Source organism: Enhydra lutris, unplaced genomic scaffold (assembly GCF_002288905.1).
Source record: "Enhydra lutris kenyoni isolate GAN:26980312 unplaced genomic scaffold, ASM228890v2 scaffoldscaffold12, whole genome shotgun sequence".
NCBI lineage: Eukaryota > Metazoa > Chordata > Mammalia > Carnivora > Mustelidae > Enhydra > Enhydra lutris.
In genome coordinates this window covers 79,451,744-79,477,327 of record NW_019154096.1, presented here as the reverse complement: position 1 = coordinate 79,477,327, position 25,584 = coordinate 79,451,744, and positions in this window count along the sequence as shown.

Below are 25,584 nucleotides of genomic sequence, written 5' to 3'. Positions count from 1 at the left end.
CCCCCGGAGGAGCCCCTTGGCACCCAGACCCGCATCAAAACCCTCCACGTTGGGTTCTGTTTTTTAAAGTAAAGGCTGAGGGGCGTCTGGGGGCTCAGTCGGTGAAGCGTCTCCCTTCGGCTCAGGTCAGGATCCCACAGTCCTGGGATCGAGTCCCCCTTGGGAGCCTGCTTCTCCCTCTCACTCTGCCAGCTGCTCTCCCTGCCCGCGCTCTCTCTCGCTGACAAATAAATAAATCAAATCTTTAAAATAAATCAGTAAGATAAAAGTTGAGTTCAGGCACTGTTTCCTTATAAGAAGACGCATGGTCTTTTGAGGAAACAGCAGTTTCTGAAGAAACCCGTAAGTAATCCATTTCTGCTGTTAATTAAGGCACAGGCGGGGGCGGGCTGTGTGCGGGCTGTGTGCGGGCTGTGTGCGGGCTGTGTGCCCCTGCAGCGCCCCAGACGCTTCTTCTCTGGTCCCCTGCGCCGTGTCAACATGAGGCAGCTGGGAGGCGGCAAGCGCGCTGAGCGGGAACCCCAGTGCCCAGCTCCGGGGGCCCCGCTCAGGCCCCCAAAGGCAATGGGCCCCTGTCCATGTCTCCCGTGGCACAGCGCACAGTCCTCTTCCAGTCCAATGACAGCAGTGCCCAGAGTGTCCCCCTAAGTAACGGGTCTTTTTCTTAAAAAGAAAAAAAGCCCTAACAACAATAAACCAGGAATTCTTGGCATTTAGTCCAGTTCCCACATCTGGGACAACATTCATCGTTCATCTTGTGCAACGGAGAGACTCCAAACACTTAAAACACGCACACGCACTGGTATTTGGAGAGATGCCTTGGGCCTGTGGAGATCCGATCCCCTTGTCACACTTTTTCTGCTTACGTTCTGGAAAAAGAACAGCTGGCTGAGTTTCTTCACATCTTGCTGACTGATGTCAAAAAGGAATATTCTGTGGCTTCTGGGTCTATCCCAGTCCCTGGGGCTTCGGTCCCGGTTCCAGGGATGCTGGAGCCGTAATGACTTCCCAGATATCTCAGGATGCTGTAACCCATCTTTCTCACGAAACCTGCAGTGTTTAATAATTCATCTTCAAGCATAGTCGAGATCCTTTAATAAGACAGACCTGCGGCTTTCTCTTTTCCTATCAGAAAACCTGCTTTTCACAATCTTCTTGAGATTCCTTGTAATCCATGTGGAATTAAAAACTGAGGTCAGACAGTTCAGAAGGAAACCTTGTATAACGGTTGTGATTCTTGCTTAAAACCGGACATCACAATCCTGTCGACAGGATCCTAGCATCGACTCGAAATGTTAGCCTCTAGTTGACTGTCCCAGCCCCTTCCTTTCTGGGAAACTAGAATATACACACATGTACGCACATTTTTTTAAAAAAGCTGTGATCAAGACTAAATCGTTGAGTGCTTGTTCTCTACGAAGTTTCCAAACTCATACGACTGCCTTAGATCTCGACAGACAGGTGCGAGGCTGAACCGCCCCCATGTTTCCGAGTGTGAGTTTCTCTTTCCACCATAAGCACGTGTCAGTCCTCACAGATTCACCAGGAAGCGGGCACCTGCCGTGTGTGTGCTGCTCTCTCGCAAATGGGTTTCTCCATCCGTAGGCTTGTCAGCAGACCTTGGCTTTGGAGCCCCTCCTGGAAGATGCTGGTGGACAGGGCACAGGGAGCCACAACCTGCAGGCAAACATACATGTGGTTGCTCGGGTCCTGGAAGTGGGTCCTGGGAGAGGCTGCTTCTCGAAGCTGCCAGCCCCACCTCCCCCGCGGTCCTCAGTACAGGGGTCCTGGGGGTGACCACCAGTGATGCCGACTACATGGTGTGATGGGCTTTGGGGCCCGAGAGGAGGACACTAACCCAAATTGGCCAAGCCTGTGAGCTCTCAGGCTGGAGTTACCTCGTCTACCAACGTGGACGCCGTGACTTGGGCCATGTTTCAAATACTTGTGCCCAGACCTTTGTGTTGGGACGAAAGGACATGCTCCTGGTTCCCTAGCACTTTCTCATTCAAAGAGTAAATCTGCAGTATCTCCTGACACTCTGACTTAAAAATGCAGCTCTGGCTTCCCGCTCAGCTTGCGAGAGGAACCAGGCCCCGCTCAGCTGCTGGTCTCCCGGGGATGCGGCCTGTGGCCCCGAGCAGGCAGAGCACCCAGATTGGGGAGTTTTGCCAAACATAACGGTTCTGCCCAACAGGACGTTTCTCCGACTTCAGGGGCAGGGCTGGCTCTGTGTTCTCAGTACCTGCCGAGCTCCTGCTGTGGCCCTGGGACGTCAATGGCGTGTGAGACAGCCTGGGGCACACAGTTTCCTGACACCCTGCTCCCAACTCTGGGTGGACAAACAGCGAAAACAGTGGTTGCCTCGCCCTTGACTTTCTCCTCCTCGTCGCTGTTGCACTTGTCTGTCCCAAGTGTGTCTGTGTGCTTGTCATCTCCCCGATGGGCCTCCCCTCCTAGTCCCTCCTGGGACAGTCTCCGTGAGGGCTGACGTCTGCAGCGACGTGCGGAGCTGATGTGCCCAGCAGGGACAGCGGGCTCAGCGTCCCGGGCCCTGTGAGCTACCCTGGCTGGGAGATCTGGGCTCCCTGGTGGTCACCACCCAACAAGCAAGGTCTTTGGGGCAGAAACAGGCCAGTCAGCTGATTCCTAATAAACTGTGATGTGATTCACCTGTCCTGAGCCCGAGTGCCTTGTCCCTGGTACACAACCTTTTTTGAAAAAAAAAATAGGCTTCCATGTTCTCAGTTCCGTTTTTAGATTAGACCGGCTCATTTCTGATAATCAACAATCCTAATCAACTGTGTTCACATGTAAATGCTTCGTTTAATAACATCACCCAATGACACACTCTCCCCTTTCCAACACACCTCTTTCTCGTTTTATGCACCTGAACAATGACTTCCCGTTTAGGACGTGGGGTAAGTCAGGAGGACGTAGCCGTCTGGCGGGGTTCCAGGGCATGTGGCAGGACTGGGACGACTACAGGCCGCGCAGCTTTGGGTCCCGATGACAAGCAGGGCTCCGCTGCCTTTCTGAGCCTTGAGGTCCGGTGCGGCCTTCACTCGACTCTCAGGGACGCCCCCAGGCCCAGCGACACTCGCCTCTCCGTCGAAGCCTTCCAGCGAGCCGGGGCTCTGCCAGCTCCCCCCACAGTGGGGGCCAGCAGCCCCGCCTGCATCATGGCGATGCCTCCCAGCCCCCAGGCTTTGTCATTCTTACCGCATCTGCTCTCTGCACGGGAGCCGCTGGAACTTTCTAAATGCACAGCTGCGGTAACTCCCGGGCGGTCCCCGGGCCTTGCGGCAGCCTCTAGACAAGCCCACGTCAGGCCGGGTCTTGCCGGCCCTCCTCAACCCCCCTCAGGGCCCTTCCTTCGTTCCTCACTGAACTGGCGACGCCAGATGTCTTTATGTCCCAAGAGAGTGCCGAGATCTTCAGCCTTCGGGCTGCTGTCCCTGCTGTCCCCTCTGCCTGGAACACTTTGGACTTTGTTCTTGTCCTGGAAAACCACATCCTACCTCAGGGCTCAGACTTGCCGTCATGGTCCCAGGGAGGAAGTGACGGACTCCCGACCCCTGGTTCGATCCATCTGCTCCGCCCCGGGGTGGCTGGCTCTGCGTCCCATCTTATTAATCAGTAATTATTTATTGGCTTGTCACCCCTCCTTGGCCAGGTGTGAGCTCTGTGGTGACGGGATTGTACACGGCGTCCCGCGCGCAGCCTGCTGTGTGAGCGCCGCATAAAGCTCGGGGGACGGATTGGCCCCTTACACGAGGACTTCTCGAGAAGGACAGGAGGAAAGTTCTCCTGCAGATAAGATCCAGAGTTCATCCCTTTGGGTTTTCTGGACTTTCTATTTGGTCAAGGCCATTTTGAAGGTCAGATTTCATGAGAAAGTTTCTTTAATCTACTTAATGACACGTTTCCCAAACTGTTTATTAGCAGACATTAAAAAAAAATCAATTGTAGCCATTAAAAGAAGGGTATTTAACTATACGTAGGGCTAATGATTTTCTAGTTTCAAAATATACTTAAAACACAGGAAATCATGCCGGCAGTCCTAGGAAGCAAGACACATTTTCAGAGCCCTTCGACAGAACCTGGCTTCTCCTGGCGATGGCTGCAGGCACTCAGCCGACCTGCCGGGGCAGCCACGAAGGTAAATTTCTTATTTAAGGCTCACTAGCAAGAAGCAGATGTTGGTTCATCCAGGATTAGTGTCGCTCGTGGGCAGGGGCGAGCGGATGCCACACTGGTGTGGAGTGGCAGAGTGACCGTGTCTATGAGGCTCGCCCTTGGTGTGATGGTGGAGGGACGGTTATGGGATTCTACAGGTGTCCCCCATCCCTGACATAACGCGGTGGGCGGCTGTGACAGTCTGGGGGCTGGACAGTGTCCTTTATAATGTGTAGATGGTGTAAAGTAAGCATGACCTTGAAGTCACCTTTGTTTTCCAAGAAGTAGACCAGGTTACAGGACAGTCACTGACCTCTATTCCCCTGGTGGATGATGGGGACGCGTGTGACATCCTGACGCTGTCCCGCACGACAACGGCTTCCGGGAACGACAGGCGTGTCGTGACATCTCACAGCGGCGCCCCCCACCCCCGTCTGCTTTGTTCCCTACAATTTCAGTTCTTTCAGTGGGCGCTGCCAGTATTTCCGTTCCTGCTTGTGCTGCCTTCATATTCTCTATGATTATTTTGACTATCGGGTCGTGGTGGCAACTGCTCCAGCGTTCAGGTCCCGTCGAAGCCTTTTTCAAAATTCAAATTAGGACTAGATGTCAGCAGATGTAGCATCTGCCTCGGGCATTTGCTTGTCCCTGGGCATTTGCTTGTCCCTGGCATCTCCAGATCACCCAACAGCTTGCCCGGACTGTGGAGGTGTCATGAGGACAGCTCACCCGAGTCCCCCCGCGGGGCTTCTGTCTGCCTCCCCTGCCGATCCCAACAAGGTCAGCTTCGCGTTCCAAGTAGCGGGACACCCGGCTTTCCCAAGAAAGCTGCTCGCCCGGGGAACACTGGACTTCCCGGAAGGCTCAGCTCACGGGGCCGCTCCTCCTCTCCCACCCTTGTCCGGACCCACGATCCTTCCCCATTTCTCATAACCTTCTGCAAAGCACTAGCCTCTCACTTGGAAAATGTTACTGAGGATTTATCTGCTTTTACATCTCAGCAGGTTATGAACTAGAGAATTTAGACTGGGAGGTATGCCCACGCGTGCCCGTGCACGCATGTATGTGCCCCGCACACTGGCCAGCCCCGAGCTCTGCGGCTGGAGGAGACACCAGCAGCACTCCCCTGGGTGACCGCGCCGTGTCGCCCGACGCACTGGCTGTCACCTTAGTTTTCGTATTGATCTCCACGTTCCGGAAGTGAAAACTGGCCCTTCCAAATGAAGACTGTGTCTTAACCTTTCTTTCATCTTTGAATTCCCAGTACTTGATGCAATGTTTGGTTCAGAGCAGCCACTTAGTAAGGATTAGATGAGGGAGGAATGCGTGGAGCTGTAGACACAGGTACCCATGCGAAACTTACACTCACGCGAGTATAGAGCGACGGCTTCGCCCCAGTTGCCCCCTGGCAAAACTCTGGAAACTGGAAACACACTTGTACAGTCTCACATAATAAGAACTTGTGTGTAGCATCTAATAAGTTAAATTGCTTTTCCATGTAAATAACGTATTGTGACTTTTCTGGGGGCGTGTCTGCTTTTGTCCATTTTCCACTACAATGAATGTGTATTTTCACTACTTACTATAAAATTTAGACCTTAGGAAACTTGACAAACATAGAAACAAAAAGAGACTTCAGACCAAAGCTGATTATGAACATAAATTAACATCCCGAATGCAATACCGACTGTCCAGTGATGACGCGGTGACCCGGGAGCTCACAACGGGAGTTTCTGATGACGGTGGGAATGGTTTGATACCAGGAAGAATTTCACCCACAACACGCCATCGGACAGACGTAACGGAGACGCGCTGTGCGATGACGTCAAGCAAAGCCAAAAGGACTTGGTAGAAAACATCAGATTTTATGAAACTAATTCAGTTCCTAACTCAGGAAGACTTTTTTTTTTTTTTTTTTTTTTTTTTTTTTTTTTTTTTAGTAGGCTCCATGCCTGGTGTGGAGCCCAACGTGGGGCTTGAATTCACAACGCTGAGCACAAGAGCGGAGCTGAGACCAAGAGTCGGACACCTCACCGACTGAGCCCCCCGGTGCCGCAAGACTTCTTTTTTTAAACCAGAAAAGAAGGGCTGCCGACCCCCGCAGCCAGTGTGAGCAGAGTCTCCCAGGGTTTCTGGGAAGGCCGGGAGCGCCGTGACTCGGTTCCATCACCGCCGTTATCCACTGTTACTGCTCCGATCCCGGATGGTAGTAGCAGCGTGAGCAGTGAAGGGTCCTGACATTACAGGAAGTGGAGATGCCAGTGGCCTTTGAGGGGGACCATACAAGACCTGGCGGTCAGATAAAAATCACGTGGAGGCCAAGGGAGTTCGGTGACTGGCTGGTTAGAAGTAGGTGCGCACGGCCCGGAATGCCCAGGGGCCCGTGATGGCAGTTTGACGCGGGTTGTTGAAAACATTCCAAACGCGCCGCCGTTCTCTTTACAATGGCGATCACGACAAATGCTTAGGAACATATTTGTCAAGAAATGTGAACACCTAAACCAGGCAGAACTACGGAAAACACGGAGGCTTAAACATCCGGTGTCAGAGGCGCCATTGCCAAGCAGCCTGCGTAGACCAGGACCCTCCGCTCCCTCCGTCCCCCGCCGCCCAGGCTTCCTTGTCATGGTTGTTTCTGTACTTGCGGGCGGCCTGGTCTCCTGGTCAGACTGGGTTCGTGAGAGGAGAGACTGTGTTTGTCTTACTCGCTAGGCTGAATGCCCCAAATCACACAGATACACAGTTGAATAAATTCATGATTCAATGAATTTTTACCAATTTTGGTTGAAAAACCTTGATTCTGAAAAAAAGCAGTTTTGCATTTCCATTCCGCTCAACTCATTCTGCTTGATAAGCGTGTTCTGAGTCATCTACTTTCCACTGTGCACCCTCTGTGCGCAGTATTTTTACAATTAAAAGGTAATTTCTTTAGGACCAAAAGGACGTCTTAAAATATAACTGAAAATCACTTATGATAAAGGGTCAGACAAAAACTAAGAGTGGGCTCCAAGCCGTCCCCACTGGGCGCCGGCTATTAGGCTCTGGAGAGGGCTGACGGCGGACGGGCAGGGCACGGGGCGGTCTGGTTCCAGCTGGCCCTGTCCTCGCGGCAGGTGAGGAGTGGCCGAACCCGGTAACGGCGGAAATGAAACTCTCAGACTGTATACACGATGCGACTTCAGTTTCGTTTAAATGTGTGTGAATATGTGTGTGAGTGTGTCTGTGGGTGTGTGTGTGTGTTTTTGTGTCTGCGTGTGTGTCCATGTGTCTGCTCGTGCGGGCGTCCGTGTGTCCACGTGGGGTGTGGATGTCACTGAATGGGCAGGTCTGTCCTCAGGAATCTTTCTCTGTTTCCAGCTCAGTGTTTCTGTGTCCACCTACTTGATTTCCAATTTGAGAATATCCTTGTGTGATGACCTCCTGGTCTTGTAGGGGTTTTCCTGGTCCCTACTTTATGCCGCTGACATTTACGGGCACACAGCACGTCCAAGGCATTGCAGGGGTCGCAGAGGTGACCCACCACCCAGGGGCCTCTGCCTGCAGAGCCGGCTTCCACGGGGTTCAGGGGTCCCACATGCGTTTAAAGAGCGCAGGCACACACAGGTCACCGGGAGCCCTTCTGCACGAGCTCTTCTGCACCCCGGGCACCCCAGGTGGGTTCACATCCCTCCGGGGGCCCTTCACCCAGTCCTGCACCACGGCTCCACTGCACCAACCCCCACTTGTCTGGGAGGATGTGCAAATGCCCCGGGGAAGTTATCTGGAGGCTTCGTCCCCAGGGGCTGGAAGGGGACCCCCGTGGTGGGGGCCAGACCCAGGGGAGTGAGCCTCCGAGTCAGAGCTGGTGGGATGAACTGCCTGAGCAGGAGGCAGGAGCCCGAGGAGAGCAGAGGGGGTCAGAGGCCAGTGGGCGCCTGGCAGCTCAGCGGCTGGGACAGCTCAGTGAGCCACAAACCAGCCCCAGTCTCCCCGCCCACGCATTTTATGTGCAAACACACTGGGCTTCTAAATGTTAACACTTAATTCTCATGACAACTCCTGAGGGAGCCTCTGGATAAAGTGAGTTCTGAACTCAACCTTCCAGGTTCTCAGAGGAAGGCAGAGGTGAGGCCCTGGAGGGAGGGAGGGAGTGATGGGAGTGTGGGTGGTTCCCCTCCCGGATCCCTTCCTGTGTTTCTCTGCCCGACGCCCAGACGTCACGCTCCTGCACATTCACTATGATGTGGGTAATAGTCAAAAAATAAAAGGTGGAGTTGACATCTGAGTAATTGACGTCTGTTTCCCTCTCCCTCTGCCCGGCCTGGAGAAAGAGGTAGTTGAGAGTAGCAGGGACCCGAGGGGATCCTATCGTTCCAAACCACAATGGGGCACAGCATGAGCCAGGGCTGCCCCAGATTGCCGAGGACTCCCGGTGTCTCTCTGCGGGGTGCCGGGCTGGGGGACAGACACGCACCGGCGGAGGAGGAAGTGCAGCCTCACGAAGGCACCTCTGCTCCTCTGGGCTCGAGTCCTCCCACCAGCCCGCCTTCCCCAGCGGCCGGGTCTCCGGGATACACTTCCTTGCTGCGTCCCCGACAGCAGCCCTGAGGGCGGAGGGGGGCTGAGGGGGTCGAGCCTGGCGTCCAGGGAGAAGGACCGGGACACGGGGATAGTGTGGGACCGGGGCCGGCCAGGCAAGCCAGCCAGGGCGAGGCCATTCTCACTGGCCAGAGCATCCCCTCGTCACCATCACAGTCAATCCTCTGTACGGACTTGGTGTGATCAAATTCCATGGAAAGAGAACAAACAGAAGAGTAACTTGTGTGTGAAGAAACAGGAATGGGATTCTGGGGGGGAAATGGCTTGATAATAGCTCAGAGTAGGCTCGTGGTGAACCAACTTAAATGTGTCCAAATTAATGTATATTCACTTCAAACACATCCAACTAAACCAGCTACAACTGATTCTCGGGTTTTGAAATGACGGAGTCTGCCATGGTGACACAGCTTTGAAATCCGGAGACGACAGGGGAACTTTCTTTGTGTCGATCGCCTTTACGCACCCAGAGAAATGACCGTGTGGAAGGCTTGCGACCATTGAGAAATGTCTGTCTCGCTCACTCAATATTCCCAGAGCAGGACTGATCAGTCCATTGTAATTCCAACAAACGTCAGAAAATCTGGCCATAGTTTGGGGTAGATTCAATCATCTACCTGTGCAACTGCTCCTCACCTCAACTTTTCAGAGGGACCGACGGAGACGTCTGCCTGGATTCTTACTACTTACCAGACGCAGCCTCACAGGCAGCGCGCGGCAGAGCGATTACTTGATTGTAGATCTGAAGGATCCAGAGTGTCCTGGTGAGAAAGTGTCCTCTACTCGGAAGCGGAGAAGACGGGGTGTTCTGTTGTTGGAGCGGAGAGCAGACGGCGCACCCCCGACTCCGACTGATTGCTGTCAACATCGCCACCAGTGCCGGTGTCTTTTCCCACCAGAGAAGAACCAGACACAGCCCTGCGTCTCCCTGTAGACAGGTGAACGCGGGGAACGCCAGGTACCCTGGGCGGCGGATTTTCCCGCGGGAGCGCACACCCAGGTCATGGGCTAGAGAGTGGACCAAGGGCTGATTTCTCCGTCTGGGGTTTTCTAACGTTACGGTGACGAGCCCGGGCAGGACAGCTCCAGAACGGGGCTGGAGGGGAGTCGGTGCAGGGAAGCATCGGGCCCAGGCTGGTCTATACCGCCTGCATTTGCACGCGTCCTTCGCCGTCCCGTGGGCGCTAGCCGGGCAGCCGCTCATCTCCTCTGAACTTTACTCCCGTCACCTGCAGAACGGGCCGGACGCCAGCCAGGCTCAGGGCTCAGTCAGCACCGGCCACCGCGACCACCCAGGGAGGGACCTCATGGGGCGGCTTCTCTAGGCATTTCCTCAGGCTGGAGCGCTAACCCCGCGCCCCGGGCACTTTGGCTGCCCACGCCGTTGCTTACGGCCCGGAGGCCGCCGGGTTAGTGCGTGTGTCCGTACATTTAAAGCCGCTCATTTCCCGGGCCTGCCTCCGGGGACAGCCCCCTCCCAGGACAGCGGCGGGGATGCCATGCCCCGGTGTCCTTGCTTCTGTTCAACCGCAGCCTTTTCCGCGGTGTTTTGGTCCACAAAGCCGCGAGTACCAGCTATAATCTGAGAAAACAAAGTCTCCTAAACTTGAGTGATGGCCACATTAAACAGTAATGGCCCAGGGACTGGGAGCAGCTTTGACCCAATGTTCTGGCCAAAACTTGGGCAGCTGCCCAGACTCCACTGCTCCAGCCCCTACAAAGGAAGTCGGCCTTGGCATCTCTGTGCAGAGAAGGGGAAGAATTTACTCCCCCTCCACCCCCTCGTGTCCTCTCTGAAAGCCAGTCCCAGGGCTGCACATCGGCCGCCACTGGAAGCTCCGGCCGGGGTCCTCTTAGACTCCAGGCCCCACTGCTCATCTTAGGGAACAATGTGGGCGGCCTCCCTTATATGGATTCTGCTCCCACAACAATAGGGTGGGACACAGGACTGGGTCAGCTGAGTTTGCAAACTCAGGACGGAAGAGGATCCCGCTGCAGGGGACCATGTCCTAGCCCTGTCCCAGGCAGGGACCTCTCCCGGAGCCTTGTGTCCACGCCCCGCTGCACTGGCTGTCCCCTATGGGGACTGCCCTCAACCACAGGAGATGTAGCACCTGAGATGTTCCCTCCTGGCAGGCAGCAGGTGGCAGGTTCAATTAGGGGTGACTCTGAAGCGTGTCCTGGCTCCAGAGTTCCCGGCAGATGTGGCGACAGCCTTGTATAGCCAGGAGTCTGTCCCTCCTTCTGCCCTGTTTCTGCATGGTCCTCCCTCAGGGATCCCAATCTAAGGCCACCTCCCACCAGGAGGGGATGTTTGTCTCCCAGCAGACCAGGAGGGGCCTGCTTCAGGTCCCACAAGCTCAAGGTGTGGTGGTAACCAGAGTCTGAGAATCCCAGGTGAGAGCCCTCCCTCGTGGGTCCCTCTAGGCCGGTAACAGGAGCAGATCCCTACTCCATGTGTGCAAGTGTGTTTTCAGCTGGGGTCAGTGAGCCCTGGGGATGGTGCTTGAGCCCATTGCCTGGTTCCGCCATGCTGTGGCCATGTGGCCACAGGCAACCCCAGCCAATGGCTCACTCTCTGCGTGGACCGAGCACCATGGCGGTGAGATCACTCGGAGCCTGGAAGACAGTGGTGAGCCAACTGTGTCACGGGACAAACAGTCTAGAGGAGAAAACCAGGAAGCAGGAATGTGGGGAGCCGTTCCAGGGTGTCAGCCTGGGGCGTGCAGCGGTCCCAGCGGAGCTGCAGAAGGAGCATCTGCTGGCCGTGCGCAGAGCTGGCGATGCTGGGTGCGCACAGAGGCCAGCAGCTGCAGGGCTGGGGCAGGGGTGGGCGGGAGCGGGAACACCGGACACTGTCGCCGACAGCAGGGTCCGAGGGCCGAGGTCCAGGGCCAGGACGTGCCAGCAGCAGGAAGGGGCCGGCGCACGGGCCGCGCCAGCCCCGGGACAATGTGGGAAAGGGCTTTCATTGGTTCTTTTGTTTTTTCAATTCCGAAGGCATCGAGAAAGTCCTGAAAGCCCCCCGCTGCAGGACTGACAGAACCCGATTCACAATTTACCGATCACCCTGCCGCTGGGGAGCTCCGTGGGGAGTGGGAGCCGCGGAACGCCGTCTGGGATGGGCTTAGGGTCCCAGGATCTCAGCCTGATTCCTCCCCGGTGTGATACCACCACACCGGCCGCTGTGAAGGCTGGAGTGCCTGAGCCGTGTAGACTGCTGGGCACAGGGTACCTGCTCGTGCAAGGGACTCCGACGGGACCCCGTGTACCTGACCATCTCTGAGACCCCAGAACCGGGCCTTCCCCAGAACAGAAGTCAGGCGCTGCCTGTGGCTCTTCTGTGCACTGGGGGCTGTACAGTTGGTGTACCCCAGAGGTCTCCCTGCCGATTCGCCCTTCTCTGTACCGCAGCAGGTCGGCCCCCAGGGGCTGCGGCACCGTGTCCCCTGACTTCAGCTCTAAGCTGGGTCGAGCCCACAGGGGCATCAGGAGGAAGGATGAGGTGCGGCCCCTTCCCGGCCCGCCCCCCAGGGTCTCTCAGCCGTGGCCCCAATCCCCTGGCAAGAGCAGACTCCCCTGTCTTCTCCGGAGGCAGACGGCGTGCCGCCCCACTCTTTCTGGACCCTCGGTGTGTCACCCGCTTCCGTGCACCCCGAATCTGTCCACACCCCACTCCTTCAGTTCTGTTGAGCCAGGCCCTGTGGAGGGGCCGCCTCCTTCCTGCCGGCATCCAGACCGACACAGCGGACGACACCGTCTCGCCGGACGTCAGCGTCGTGCGTCTTACATTCTGTGCACGGCAAGGCACATGGCGCGTCCTCACGAGCAGCTCAGTCCTCGGTCTGAGGTGATCATTCACCAGGTTTGAGTGTCGAAGGCGTCGAAGGCGCTTCATTATGAAGCCTGCAGGCTGGGACGTTGGGCCGGGTTCTGAGCAAGGGTCAAAGCAGCCCAGCTTGATTCTTCGTTCTCTTTTGAATGGGCCACAGACATGGATCACGTGAGCTACCAGAAAAAACGAGAAAAACCGAGAAAAACCGAGAAAGCTTTCTGTGCTCTGGAGCGGCAGCTGAAAGCCCGAGATTGTCGCTGGAGGAAGCGAACCAGAGGTCGCAGATGAGATTTACTAATTTTCATGTCCAGTGCTTGTTATTATCCAGTTTCTTATCAAAAAAATAATGCACAATAACCTTGAAAAGTTAACACAAGCGGGAGAAAGTAGCCACAGACGTGTACTTATTTTCTCAAGTTTCCATAAGTCAGCCTTGCCCGGAGCTCAAGGGTTCCCTGCAGGAGTCACGGTCTGGCACATTTTGGGGTGACAGAGGCCTGATGCCACCTTATCTTTGTTTCATTTTCCGCGGGGCCGCCTCTTCCGAAAGATGTCCCAGCCCCCAGGTGGGCACCAGTACTGGGAAAGAGGCCCCTAACACTTTTTCTCAAAGAAATCCCATTTCACCTTTGCTATGTTTCTCAATTATGAAAAGTTATGAGATGACAGACGAGCCCTTTGTTTTCAGCGAAGTCCCAGTTAGCTGACACAGCGCGTGATGTCGGTTCGGTCGCACAACGTGGCGACTCCACACTTCCTTACATCACCCGGTGCTCGGGGCGACGGGCGTCGCCCTTCACCCCCATCACCGATTTCACCCACCTCCCGGCCCCTCCAACAAATGAGCCTTTAAAACTCAAATCTTACACACTTGGTGAACTTAGGAATAAAAGTCAGAGATAATCACTGTTAAAAATGTATGTCGTTTCTTCCGGGTTTCTCCCTGCACGTGGACTCTTGTTTCACGTGTGTCTGTAACGATGGGCGACAGTCACTCAACTTCTACACGCCTGCTCTCGTCTGAGCGCTGGAAGGGGATGAATCTGTGAGAAGGGAGGGTCGTGCAGTCTGCGCTTGGGGCACAGAGCCTGGCGTGGGCTCCTGGGCATGCCGTCTGACTGCAGAGACCCCGTCGTGACCACCGCCAGGGGCTGCTTCCCACCCTGTCACAGGCTGCTGTGTCCCTGAGCCGTACGGTCCCCTGGGCACGCATGCTCTGGACTCTGTGCTTGACTTCACCCGTGTAGCTGACTTTGCACGTCCGAGCCAGGCTATGTGTCAATGGCATCATGATGTCACTTGTACGGATGACCGACCAGTCTCCTGTAAGTGGACGTGCGAGCTGTTTGAAATTCTTCCCTTTGAAACTCCAGGCTGCCAAGATTATCACGTTACCTGCTTGTCGGGAACTTGTGGTGGTGTTTTGGTTGGTGGATGTCAAGGGAAAATTTGCCCATCAAAGGGCGTACACATTCGATTTCATTAGATATTGACACAGTGACTTTCAGCTCCTGAAAAACGGTCAGCGGTGAAGGCTGTTTCCCCACATCCTCCCTGAACTGGGTATTATAGTTTTGTTTTGTTTTTTGGTTTTTAAATCTTCGCCTGTCTGATGGGGACACTGGTGGCTCATGTTGTTTTTATGTGCATTTCCTTGGTTTTCAGTGAGGGTATGTCTCCGGATACCTACCGGTCATTTGCATGGCTTTCTCCAGAGATTTCTTGTCCCTGTCCCTTTTTATACTGACTTTCTAGTTTTATTATTTTGTAATAATTTTTTCATAATATTTTAATTCTGTAAAAATTTACTTTTATTATTTTGCGTTATTTTTTAAGATATGAAGGATATTGCTCTGAAAGTATGCAGCCAATAAAGTCGACATTCGTAGTCAACAGAAACTGTGGAGTTGAATGAATATGTAAAAGACATAACGACCTAGATGACGCTACTCTTTGTAAACGAAGATCCCACGTTCATGACTCCTTCGGTCACGATGGGCAAGTGCACGTACTACGATGTGACCTCTGACACAACCAGAAGTGCAGGGGGCTGCCGAGGCGGTCGGGGTGGACGTGGGTGGGGTGTTGCCAGAACCAACGCACGGAAGAGTCAGCTCTGGAGGCGACGCGATGCCGTCGAATCGCCCGCAGGTTCTTCCTGTTTGCTGTTGTCGGAGTTTCTTCGCCTCGTAAGCCTACGCTGAGATGTACGTGGGAACGCGGAGGCCTTGGACCAGGAAGAGGGAGCGGGAGACCGTGACCACCTGCGCATCGCTGCGGGTCTTCTGTGAGCTTTGCTGCTGCAGTGAAACAGGCATCCAGGCCCACGTACCACACTGAAGTCCGGCGCGACTGCCGCACGCGTGGACGGGTGATGCCCAGCAGCGAGCAGGTACGCGGATGGGGCTGCGTCTCTTTCTCCCACATTCAGAAAACGGGAGCTTTCCCTGATGTCCTACCAGACACAGAACGTCACTCCAGACGGGTTACCATTCTAAACGGGGAAGGTAAAATTAGAAGTGGGGGGTCTCCATCTCAGGGAAGCTGCTGTCCCTGGGGAGGACAGGGAGGGGCACAGAGCACCAGTCTGCCGGGTGGTGCAGGGTACAGGATGGAGCTCTGGGGAAGCAGGAGCTCTGCAGGGGCGTAGGCTGACACTCCCGCAACCCTTCATCACGGGCCGCTGGCCAGTCCAGGACATGAGGGCCGGTGGAGGCTTTGGGCGTTGTCTGTGCAGAAAACAACAAAGCCGAGGGGGACAGCTCAGGCTGGGGCTGACCTGGAGCCTCTGAGCAGTGGGAGGGGGTTTCTGTAGCTCGAATCCGGACCGGAGATCCCAAACACCTCGTGCGCCTAGAAAGAGTGGACGCAACGGCAGCAAAGAAAACGCCCTGAAAATAACCCCGGCTCTTGAGAACAGGAATGCTGGGGACACGGGGAGCCACGAGGGCACAGGACCCGTTTGCCGGAGCAGCCGTGCGCGGACCCGTCGGGGGCAGCGGATACCCCTCCACCGTGAGGGCAAACCAGATGCCTCATGAGAACAAGGAAGGACAGAGGACTCGGCGCGCGGGCGTCCGCCAGGCGGGAGGGAAAGACGCCGCGGGAAACGGAGAATCGCAGTGGGAACCAGGGGAGTCGGGAACTGACGGAAGAGAGAAAACCGCAAATCCGCACGGGGTGTGAGCGAAGCACCCATCGCAGCGGCCGCACGTGGATATCCTGCGGCTTCCGGGCCCTGGATTCAAGCTTCCGTTTAATTCTTTAAAAATTGGAAGCCGGCCAGCGATCCCTCGGAAGCAGGAGGGAGGCGAACGGACAGGTGAACCCACAGAGGCAGGCGAACCATGACAGACTCGTACCACAGGAAGCAGACGGATGGCTGCGGGGGGCCGGGGGGCGGGCGGTGAGGGGGCACGGGATGTGATGGGCCTGGGTGCTGTGCGCACCTGGCGGATCCCCAAACTCTACCTCTGACCCTCATGCTGCACCGTATATGGATTGAATTTTAAACAAAACATTAAAATAAAAATAAAAAACAACATCTCAATTTAAAATACTAAATTCAGAAAAATGCTCCCGTGAGAAGAGGCTCCTCCGAGCTGTTTTCAGCAGGACAACAGGACCCACGTGACCCAGTGCCCCTTAGATGTTTCAAGCTGGGGGACCTGACGGGCTCGTCTTTAAGGATGTAAAATACTGTTGTGACCTGGCCGGCGGATACCGGCGTGAAGCAGCCCCCCCGGTTATTGGGTGCGAGAGAAGCTTTGTGCTTCAGACGGACCCTGGACGCGTCAGTAAAATAAAAATGTATCTTCTCAGCCCAAACGCCTTTGTACGAGTAATGATCACAGAAAGGACGTTTTCCACGTGTCCAGCGCCGCTGGGAGCCCTCTCCACAGATGATCTTTCTCGCTCAGCCCCAGGGGCTGGCCTTCTCGGCCGGTCTAACGCCAGCTTCCCATCCCACCCACCGCGTGCCCCTGGGCCAGACTCACCCTCTGCAGCCAGCGGCCCGTCGGCCCGGGGGCTGGGTGCCACACCCGAGGGAGAGTGGCTGTGTGGACTGAACCGGGTCATGCCCGTGGAAGCTTCTGGCGCAGGCGTCAGGTACCTGGAAATCAGAGCTCCCGTGGGCCCCCCGACAAGATCAGAGCACGGACGCCTGGGCAGGAAAAAGCTGAGAACAGGACGGGCTGCTTTGCTCTCTGGCTTTGCCATCTTTCAAGATGTTCACCCGCGGAGAAGTTCCGGCCGTTGGGGACGGTGAGCAGAAGCAGCCCCATTGTATAGATTCGGAAGGACAGACTCTCCCCCAAGGTCACGCATGATCTGCACACAATCAGAGGAGAAAAACCCATTTTTGCTTCGCAGTGTACGCCCCAGCCTCCCGAGATGCACTTGAAGTGATTTTAGAAGCAGCGTCAATGGGATGTTTCGCGAATGGAGCTAAGGAGGACATGCCTCATGTTTATGGGTTTTAAAAAGCATTCGAAGGACATTTACCCAAATGAGGTTATTAACACAACTTTTTCTTGCTGTCAGGTCCATTCATTGGCTCCTCTTTCTTTTCTCCATTTTCTTGGCCAATGAGAACATTAAAAGATTTCCTTAGTAAACTAATCTTTTAAGTTCGCAGAGAAACACAAGCTCAGAGCTCACATTGCCTCTTCCCTAATCTTTTCAGCTTAGCGAGAAAATTTACTGTGGTCCTCCCCATTTTTCCTTTCACAGACCATTGGTGACACATCATGGGGGATAATAAGTGAGAAAATGAAATTCTCTCTCCCTTCCAGAGATACACAGGCACATCATTCAAGCCCCCAGCACTTTTATCCGTCCCTTCTCTCCAGCTTTCCCTGAGAATTCTGCACGTCCAGCTGCATCTTGAAAAGAGAAATGCCAAGGCGGTGTGTGACCATATTATCCATCCATTTTTAAGTGCATTTCCAAAATAATCTCATCGTTACTGGTTATACCCAATAGGTAATCTCCTTTCCTGAGTGGCTGGTGTGCAGGCCTGCCGAATGGCTTTTTACAGCCAGGCCCCAAGGGGTGTTACATTTCCTGGATAGGGGAACAAAGGAAATGGTTTTCAAGTCAAAGGCAGACAGTTACATTATAGAACCTATCAGGAGGGAAAACATGCGCAGGGAAGGTCTCAGGTGGACCTTTGCTGTCATGTGTGTGGGATTCTCCACGGTCCTCCAGGGTCCTCTAGGGTCCTCCAGAACTCTCCAGGGATCTCCAGAGTCTTCCAGAGCTCTTCAGAATGCTCCAGGGACCTCCAGAACCCTTTAGGACTCTCAAGAGTCTTCTAGAACCCTCCGGGACTCTCCAGGACCCTCCAGGATTCTCCAGAGTCTTCCAGAACTCTTCAGAATGTGCCAGGGAACTTCAGGGCTCTTCAGAGTCTTTTTAGAACTCTCTACGATTCTCCACGGTCCTCCAGGGTCCTCCAGAACTCTCCAGAACTCTCCAAGGCTCTCCAGAGTCTTCCAGAACTCTTCAGAATGTGCCAGGGCCCTCCCGAGTTCTCTAGAATCTTCTAGAACTCTCCAGGACTCTCCAGGACTCTTCAGGGCTCTCCAGAGTCTTCCAGAACTTTTCAGAATGCGCCCCGGCCCTCCAGAGCTCTCCAGAGTGCTAGAATTCTCCACGATTCTCCAGGGTCCTCCAGGGCCCTCCAGAGCTCTCCAGGCCACTCCACAGCTCTGTGAGAATGTCTTCTGCTCCCCGATGGCCAGGAATCACTCAGCTCTCCCTGTCTCCTCCGCCTGCATGCCTGCTTAGGACAACACACACCTCCCCAGCGAAATTGCAATCGGCCGTCTGCTGCTGTCCGAGAGGAGCGACAGGGCTGGAAAGTCTGCGAGGGTTCCCCGGAATCTGGATTGTTAATGTTTCCAATTCCTTCCATTCCCACCAATACAGATAGGACTGTTTCCCAGCCTCTGAGGTAGACTGGGGCTCCGCAGCCATCAGGCCAAGATGCCCTCCTCCCTCCCACCTTCCCCTGCCTCCACTCTGCTCACCCCTGCAGGTTATTTCTAGCTCTGGTGTGTTCCTGTCCTGACAGTCACAAGGGACGGCCGGCTGTCTGTGCCAAGCCTGTCACTAGTCCCCTCTCGTCCACCCTGTCCTCTGGGCTGTTCTCCACTGAAGGGAGTCAGGGGTCTTTCTAAGTTGCAAAGTGGACACTTGAACCTGCTTGGCACCCTATTCTTCAGATAAAGTCCTGGATCACAGGCTCCCAAGGTCCCTGGTGGCCTGTCCCCCTCAGACCTCTTTGCCCCCCACGCAGGTACCCGCTGCAGGAGCCCCACGCCTTGTCCACATGCACGCAAGTTTCCCTTGTCTGATGCATAAGCCTCCCGGGGCGGCTGTCACAAAGCTCCTAACAGAGCCAGGACCTCGAGGTGTCTCTCAGCAGGTCCTTGATGCCCAGCTGAGCTCAAAGCCAGCAGTGGGGGATGGGACACTGGGCTCAGCAGGGAGGCACTGAGATGTGGGTCTTCCCACAGGCACTTGGACCCCGGGCAGGTCTGCTGAGCTGCATGTGCTTCTGGGGTCAGCTGGTGCCGGTAAGGCCACGGGACAGAGGGAATCTTTAAGGCTTCATCTGGTGGGGGCAGGGGTGTGAGGGGACAGGTGGGGCAGGGACACGGGTCAGACATCTGCACCCCTTCCTCGTGGCTGTCCATGAGTCCTGGTGCTCGGCAGAACGCAGGGTTCCATCAGTGCTTCACTGGACAAAGGCCACCTGCTGACGCACCTGGTTCCCAGCAGAACCCCAGAGGGCTCGACCATCTCAGGCTTTTCCAAAGATGCTTCTCAACGCTCGTACGGTCTGCTCTGCTGTTCACAGACCCTGCGGAAGCGGGGAAGACCCGTCAAAGCAGGTCCCGGCGAGCCCGGTTCGTCCCATCTGGGATTTGCTCCGCGGTGGTATCTCTGGGTGCGGCGTCCGCGAGCCCGTCCACACCTGAGTGTCCGTAGCTATAGAAGGACTCAGTCGACGGGGGACAAGGCTCCCTTCAGAGGGCGTCCCGGGGGCCCGACACTGACGCTGGGGTCTGCTCCAGCCGCCCCACCACATCCGGCCGGCGCATGCTTCCATGGCCTGAAGGGAAGAACCGTCTCCATGGCTTTGCTTTTTCTTTTAATTTTTTTTTTTATCAAATTCACATTGTCCACAACAGCATCGGCTTGCCCGTCTCCCGGCGCCTCCCCTGTGTGAGCTAGGACAGCGTGACAATCGCCCAAGTCTCACTTTGTATTTTGTTCTCATTAAATATGTAAGTCAATAAATGTGTACAGGTACCAAGCCAAGATTTTTTAAATGGAATATGTCTGTAAAATTACACAACTCACGGAGACTTCAGAAAACATGCAAAACACAACACCAGAAAATCTCAGCGATGAGCAAGAAGACGATGGCAGTGCGGGAAGCAGTTATGTTTTCAAACCACGGGTGCGGGGTTCATGGCAGCCTTCCTGGGTATCTCCTGCCCCAAGTCGATGTGCTTGTTTCCTGCGTTCTCGTAATTGCCGCGGTTTAGCGGGAGCCGTTACAGCGCGATGGAAGCGTGAACACCCGGGCACGGCTGTGAGGCCCTTCGGGTGAGGGCAGTGTCATGGGTGTGCGGAGGCAGCGCATCGGCCCGAACCCCTGCCTGGAGCCGGGAGAGAAACCCAGTCACGCGTGCAGAGACCCCCAAGGCGCTGTCTCCTTCCTGCGGCTTTGGCCTGAGCTTGGGGTGAATTCAGTAACAGCTGCTCTGCCCTTGAGGAAACACAGAGACGGGGCAGCCTGCCCCTCAGAGCACGGGCACAAACTGCGTCCGTCTCAGGCACGCCTGCAGCTCCGCGAGCCTCTTTGAGTCTGTCACCGTCCGGGGACCCCACGTCCCTCCTACCAGAGCGCCTGCTCGCTGCTGCAGAGAAAGAAGGTGGAGGCACAGGGGTCTGTCGCTGGCCGTGCTGGGAAGGGGACTGCCCCGGGACCTCCTTCGGGTACTGTGGTCCTGGACCTCTCAGATGCTCCTGGGCAAGCCTCAGCCCGCACAACCCCTGCTCCCCATTTTGCTCTTGAAATACGATGCCCCTGCCTTAACATGTGGGCCACAGGCACATGACCTCGTCCTGCGGGGCTCCGCTGCGTCCTCTCTGCCTCCGTGCAGCCCCTTGGCTGTCTGGGCATCTCCTCCCTGCACCTGGAGCCAATACCTGGCGACCGGCCCGGGTCTCCTCTGTCTGTTCATTTGGTGGGAAGTTCCTCCGCAAAGGGGTGAAGGGCACAGCCTTCTGGGAAGGGTTCCTTCTGTGTGGAGCCGGCAGGATGCCGCTAGAGGCCTGACCCCAGCTTGGCTCTCGGAACGCTGCCGTGACCCAGTGGTCGGCCTCGGACGATGCCGTTCCAGGCCAGCCGCCCTGAAGGTGTCCGCCATGTCCCCTTCCCCGGTGGGGGCCCCACCCAGCTTCTGTCGTCCCGCACGCTGTGTCCCTGGGGCCCTGGCACAGCCGTCATCGCGGTCAGGACTGCCCTTCGCTGGGCTCCTCCCAGCACCCAGAGAGATGCTGCATGGGTCTGACCTCCGAGGGCCCCAAGGAGGCCCGGGCTGGCAGCAGGTGCCCACGGCTGTGGGCATGGTGCCCTGTGGCCCTGGTCTGAGGCCAGAAACAGGACCTCTGGACTTCAGTGCCCTTGGGGTTGGTGGGAGGAGGGATACCCACTTTCCGGGTTGTCCTGGGGCTGATGGAGACGCCACAAAACCCCACCTATTGGCTGCGTTCCTGCGCGGTCCGCTTTGTTGTGCGTGCCCCTGGGCCGAAGGCCCCCTTTCCAGGCACAGCTGCGTCTCCCGATCTGTTCTGTAGCATCCCAGACACTGAATGAGCGAGCGAATGTGGAGCCATCGCTCCCGGGGAGACACAGGGCTCAGGTCCCACGGCCTCCGGTCCCGGTGTGTCTCTTGGTGCGTAATGTGGCTGCCCAAGTGTTGTCCACAGACACCCTGTGTCGTGCTCACAGCCACCAGCACAGTGACTCGTGCCCAAGGAGGCTTCTGGAGCACACCTATCCCCTCCACAAGGCGCCACCCCAGTGCTCTTGCCCGCAGGAACCCCGGCCAGCATGTCGGCGCTGGGCTCGGGGGCCGTTGAAGCAGCAAAATCACCAGCAAAAAGCACAAAGATGTGCAAAGTCTGGTTCTCGACAGACGGTGACACGAGTCTCGCTCGTAGTCTCAGAGCGGAGACAGGACGGGCGTGTCGCGAGTTTGACCTCAGCGGGGAGCACAGGGTGGACCCGGACCGTTCACCTCGCTCACCAGCCCGAGCACGTGCGATGTGACTGCAAATGCAACGGAAGTAGCCCTCTGGGGGTCGCAAGTAAATTGTAGCGAGTGGGGGGTTCACGTATGCGGAGAGCGAGGGTCGCCCTTGTCCGCCCTGTGTCCCCGCACATCTGTGACTCTCTCCCAAAGTGTCCCAGCTGCGCGCCACCCACCCAAACCCACCTCGTCCGCCCAAGACCCTGCATCCTCCTTGTCGCTGACCGACCGTGCTCTCCCACGCACCGCAGGGAGCGTCCCTCCTGGAGGTTTCCCGGGTCGGAGGCCAAGCAGGGGGACAGAGTGTGAGGTCTAGACAGGAGGAAGCGATTGTACAGGTGCGCGGCCCCAGGACATTCCTTCCGGGCTCCGGTCCTCTGTCTCCTCTTGTGCTGCTCGGTCCATGAGGACGGCCGGGAACGTGAGGTGACGCTGGCGGGCGGGCCGGACCTGGCACGTGGTTCTTGGCGCTGCAGCATGGAGGTCTTGCTTCTCTTGCTGGAGACTCGCGCTGCTTGTCTCTGGGTGCTCTGCTCAGTCCCTCTCCCGCGGTCCTGCTGGAGGGACTGAGCTCCCAGACGCTCGCCGTCCTGCCCCTGCGGGGCCGTCCCACAGAGCAGACGGGGGCGAGTCACAGGTCTGCGTCGCCCCAGCCCGAGTCCATGGGCGACCCCCGTGGCCAGCCCGGCACCATCTCTGCCTGCTCCCAGCTTCTCACCTGGGACTCCCTCGTGGGGAGATTGAACTGTTCTCTGCTCCTGGACGAAATGACATTTGTATCTGTTTAGACGCCCTGACAAATAAGGCTTCTGAGGTAGAGAATGTTTTCATGTTATTCATTGCCGTTTCCAAGAAGAAAATCTGAATTTAGATCTAAGCTATCAATATTGGTTAGTATCTACAACCCTACACATTAGTGTGAAATTCTGAACTACCCATCTCCATTTGTCCCGCCCGTTTCTGTATCCCAGTAAACGGAGCCATATTTCAGGGTGAATTACCAGCCGGCGCGGCCGCGAGTCTCAACCCCGTGATGGCATCTGACCAGTTCACCCCGTCGGCTCACGGGGCACAGACGTCCCCCCACAGAGGGCTGGGAGGAACCCAAAAGGCTCCCCTGTGATGGACAGTGAGGCCCTCTGGAGGTGGGGAATAAAGCCGTATACTTCGGCGCCTAATGCATGTGCGGACAGAGATGGAGGGGTTCCTGGGTGATGCGGCAGCTCCAGGCGACTTTTGCTGGGTGACCAAGACGAGAGGGGCAGTTGACACCTCCATGCCCGGGGGACCCTCTCGAGGCGCGGTGGCTGGCGAGGGGCCATTAGACCGCAGTCGCCATGCTTGGGGTGCGGGGAAGCTTCTCCGCACGGTGGACGCGACATGGCCGGCTGTGTTACTTGGGTGATGTGGCCTGTGGCTCTCCTCTGTGGGAGAACGGGGCAGGTGTGTAGGACCACCATGGAGGTCCCAGCAGCCACGCGCACATGGTCAGCTTGAGATTGGGACCTCCGTCCCCGCCGCTGTCAGCTGCCCGGTGCACCCCAGCCCCTCAGCAGACCAGATTTCCCCACGGGTTTCTTCTCCAGGCTGCCCTGGGTCCTCATTTTCCCTCACTGTTGTGGTTGTTTTGTTCCTAGTGATGGTTCTGAGGGGGAAGGGCACAGCGTGACTGCCTACCTTCCCACACCCCTGACGGGCGATGTGACAGACTCCCCCGAGGGCTACCCCGCGGCCTCCGCAGAGCGCTCAGGCGGCTCATGAGCCGTTAGGAAGTGTTCGCCCCGAGTTCGGAGTTTTGAGTCACGGAGTCCGGTCCTGCTCTCTGGGACCCGGAAGGGATCTGGAATCCGCAGTTTGGGGCTATAATGGCCAGAGAAGCAAAAATAGACAGAATCGGGGGGAACATTTTATTTTAAATGAGCACGTTTTCATGCTCGAGCTCTCGGAAGCTGTTCTCCAGACACCTGGTGGCTTCCTATCCGGAGACGGGGGCCTTGCTTGCCCTAGTCCAAGGACCGAACACCACAGTCCTCAGGGTCTGGGACAGGAGACTCTCCCGGCCCACACTCGGGGGGCGACTTCAAGGCCGTGGGCCACAGACTGTGGAGGAGAGACATCCGTTGGGATCTGGTGATGCAGAGAAAATGGAGAGCTCTCTGGAAGCTGGGTCTCAGGGCAGCCTGACCCATGACAGCCTGGTCCGAGTGGGGGTGTCGGGGGTCCCCGTTAGTCTGATTCAAGGGCTTAAAACTAACCTCCAGTGAGACAGAGATACACTGTTCAAGGTGGCCGATGGGACTGGACACAGCTGGAGCCGAGGCTTCATTTTCTTTTCTTTCTGCTTTGCTGGGTCTGGGACGCAAGTCTCATGTCTGGCAGGAGGTGACCAGGAGCCACTGTCGTCCCCATGGCCTATGCCATATGGTTGTTGAGGCCAAGGGGCCAGGCTGAGAGCGAGCTCCTCGGCGGCTCCACACTGGGCTTCTGGAGTGGACGCGCGGCCGCCGGGCACCTTCTGCAGGGGAGCCGAGGGCCCCTGTGCCCCCCGAGCCTGGCGTGGACGTGATTCTAGCACGTTAGCCTCGGGGGGCTTCTCTAAACCTGTCGTCCCTGGGCGTGCGGTGTCAGAGCTGTCGTGCCTCCCTTCAGAACGGGACCTGGAACACGCCCAGAAAGGACGATCCTCCAAGATGCCTGGGAGCTTTCTGGTCCAGCTCCTGCTGGACACGTAAGAGTCGGCCGGCTCTGCCGATGTGTCTCCCGGGACCACAAGCATGGGACGGCGTTGCTTCATGGCAGCGACACAGAAAAGTGGCTGAGGACAGGCTCTCTGCATGTAACTGAGCACGACCCAGGCACAAATAACTCCAGTTTTCACGTAACTAATGCTGAACTGTCTCTCCCGGCCGTGGATGGCGTTTCCGAAGGCTGTCCCTGTTGCGTCAGCATGAAGCTTGCCAACGCTCCTGTCTGTGACGATGAGTCCTCAGCAGCTCCTGTCCCATCTGGACCGCGTGTGCTGGGTTACGAGGGGCCACCCCCTCAGTGAGCACCGTGCAGAAGCAGGAATGAACCTGTCTTCTGGCAAATCTGTCCGTTCTCCACAGAAGAGTTTGATCTGGATTTAGGGGATCGTCAGCGGCTGGGACCAGTACTGACCGGGACTGGAGATATAGCAATCCCGTGCGGGCTGAACGGCCCTGCTGCCTGGAACCCAGGCGCACGTCACCTTGCACGGCATAGAGGGCTCTGCAGGTGTGGTTCAGTTACGGATCTCAGTGGGGAGATGACCCTGGATGATCCCGTAGCCGGACGCCATCACGAGGAGGGAGGCCGAAGTTCACAGTCAGGGGAGGTGATAGGGTAAGAGGTCGGAGAGGGACTGGAAGGTTCCGTGTGCCTGGCCACGAAGGTGGGGGTAAAGGGTCCGTAGCCAGGGGTCAGCTGCCTCTAGAGTCTGGAAAATTCTATTTCCCCCGAAGCCTCCAAAAATAAGCCGGTGCCACCGACCCCGTGACCCCGCCCGGCAGACAGCCGGACTTCTGACCTTCAGAGTTGAGGAGGATGGGTTTTTTTTTTTTTTTTTAAGATTTTATTTATTTATTTGACAGACAGAGATCACAAGTAGGCAGAGAGGCAGGCAGAGAGAGAGGAGGAAGC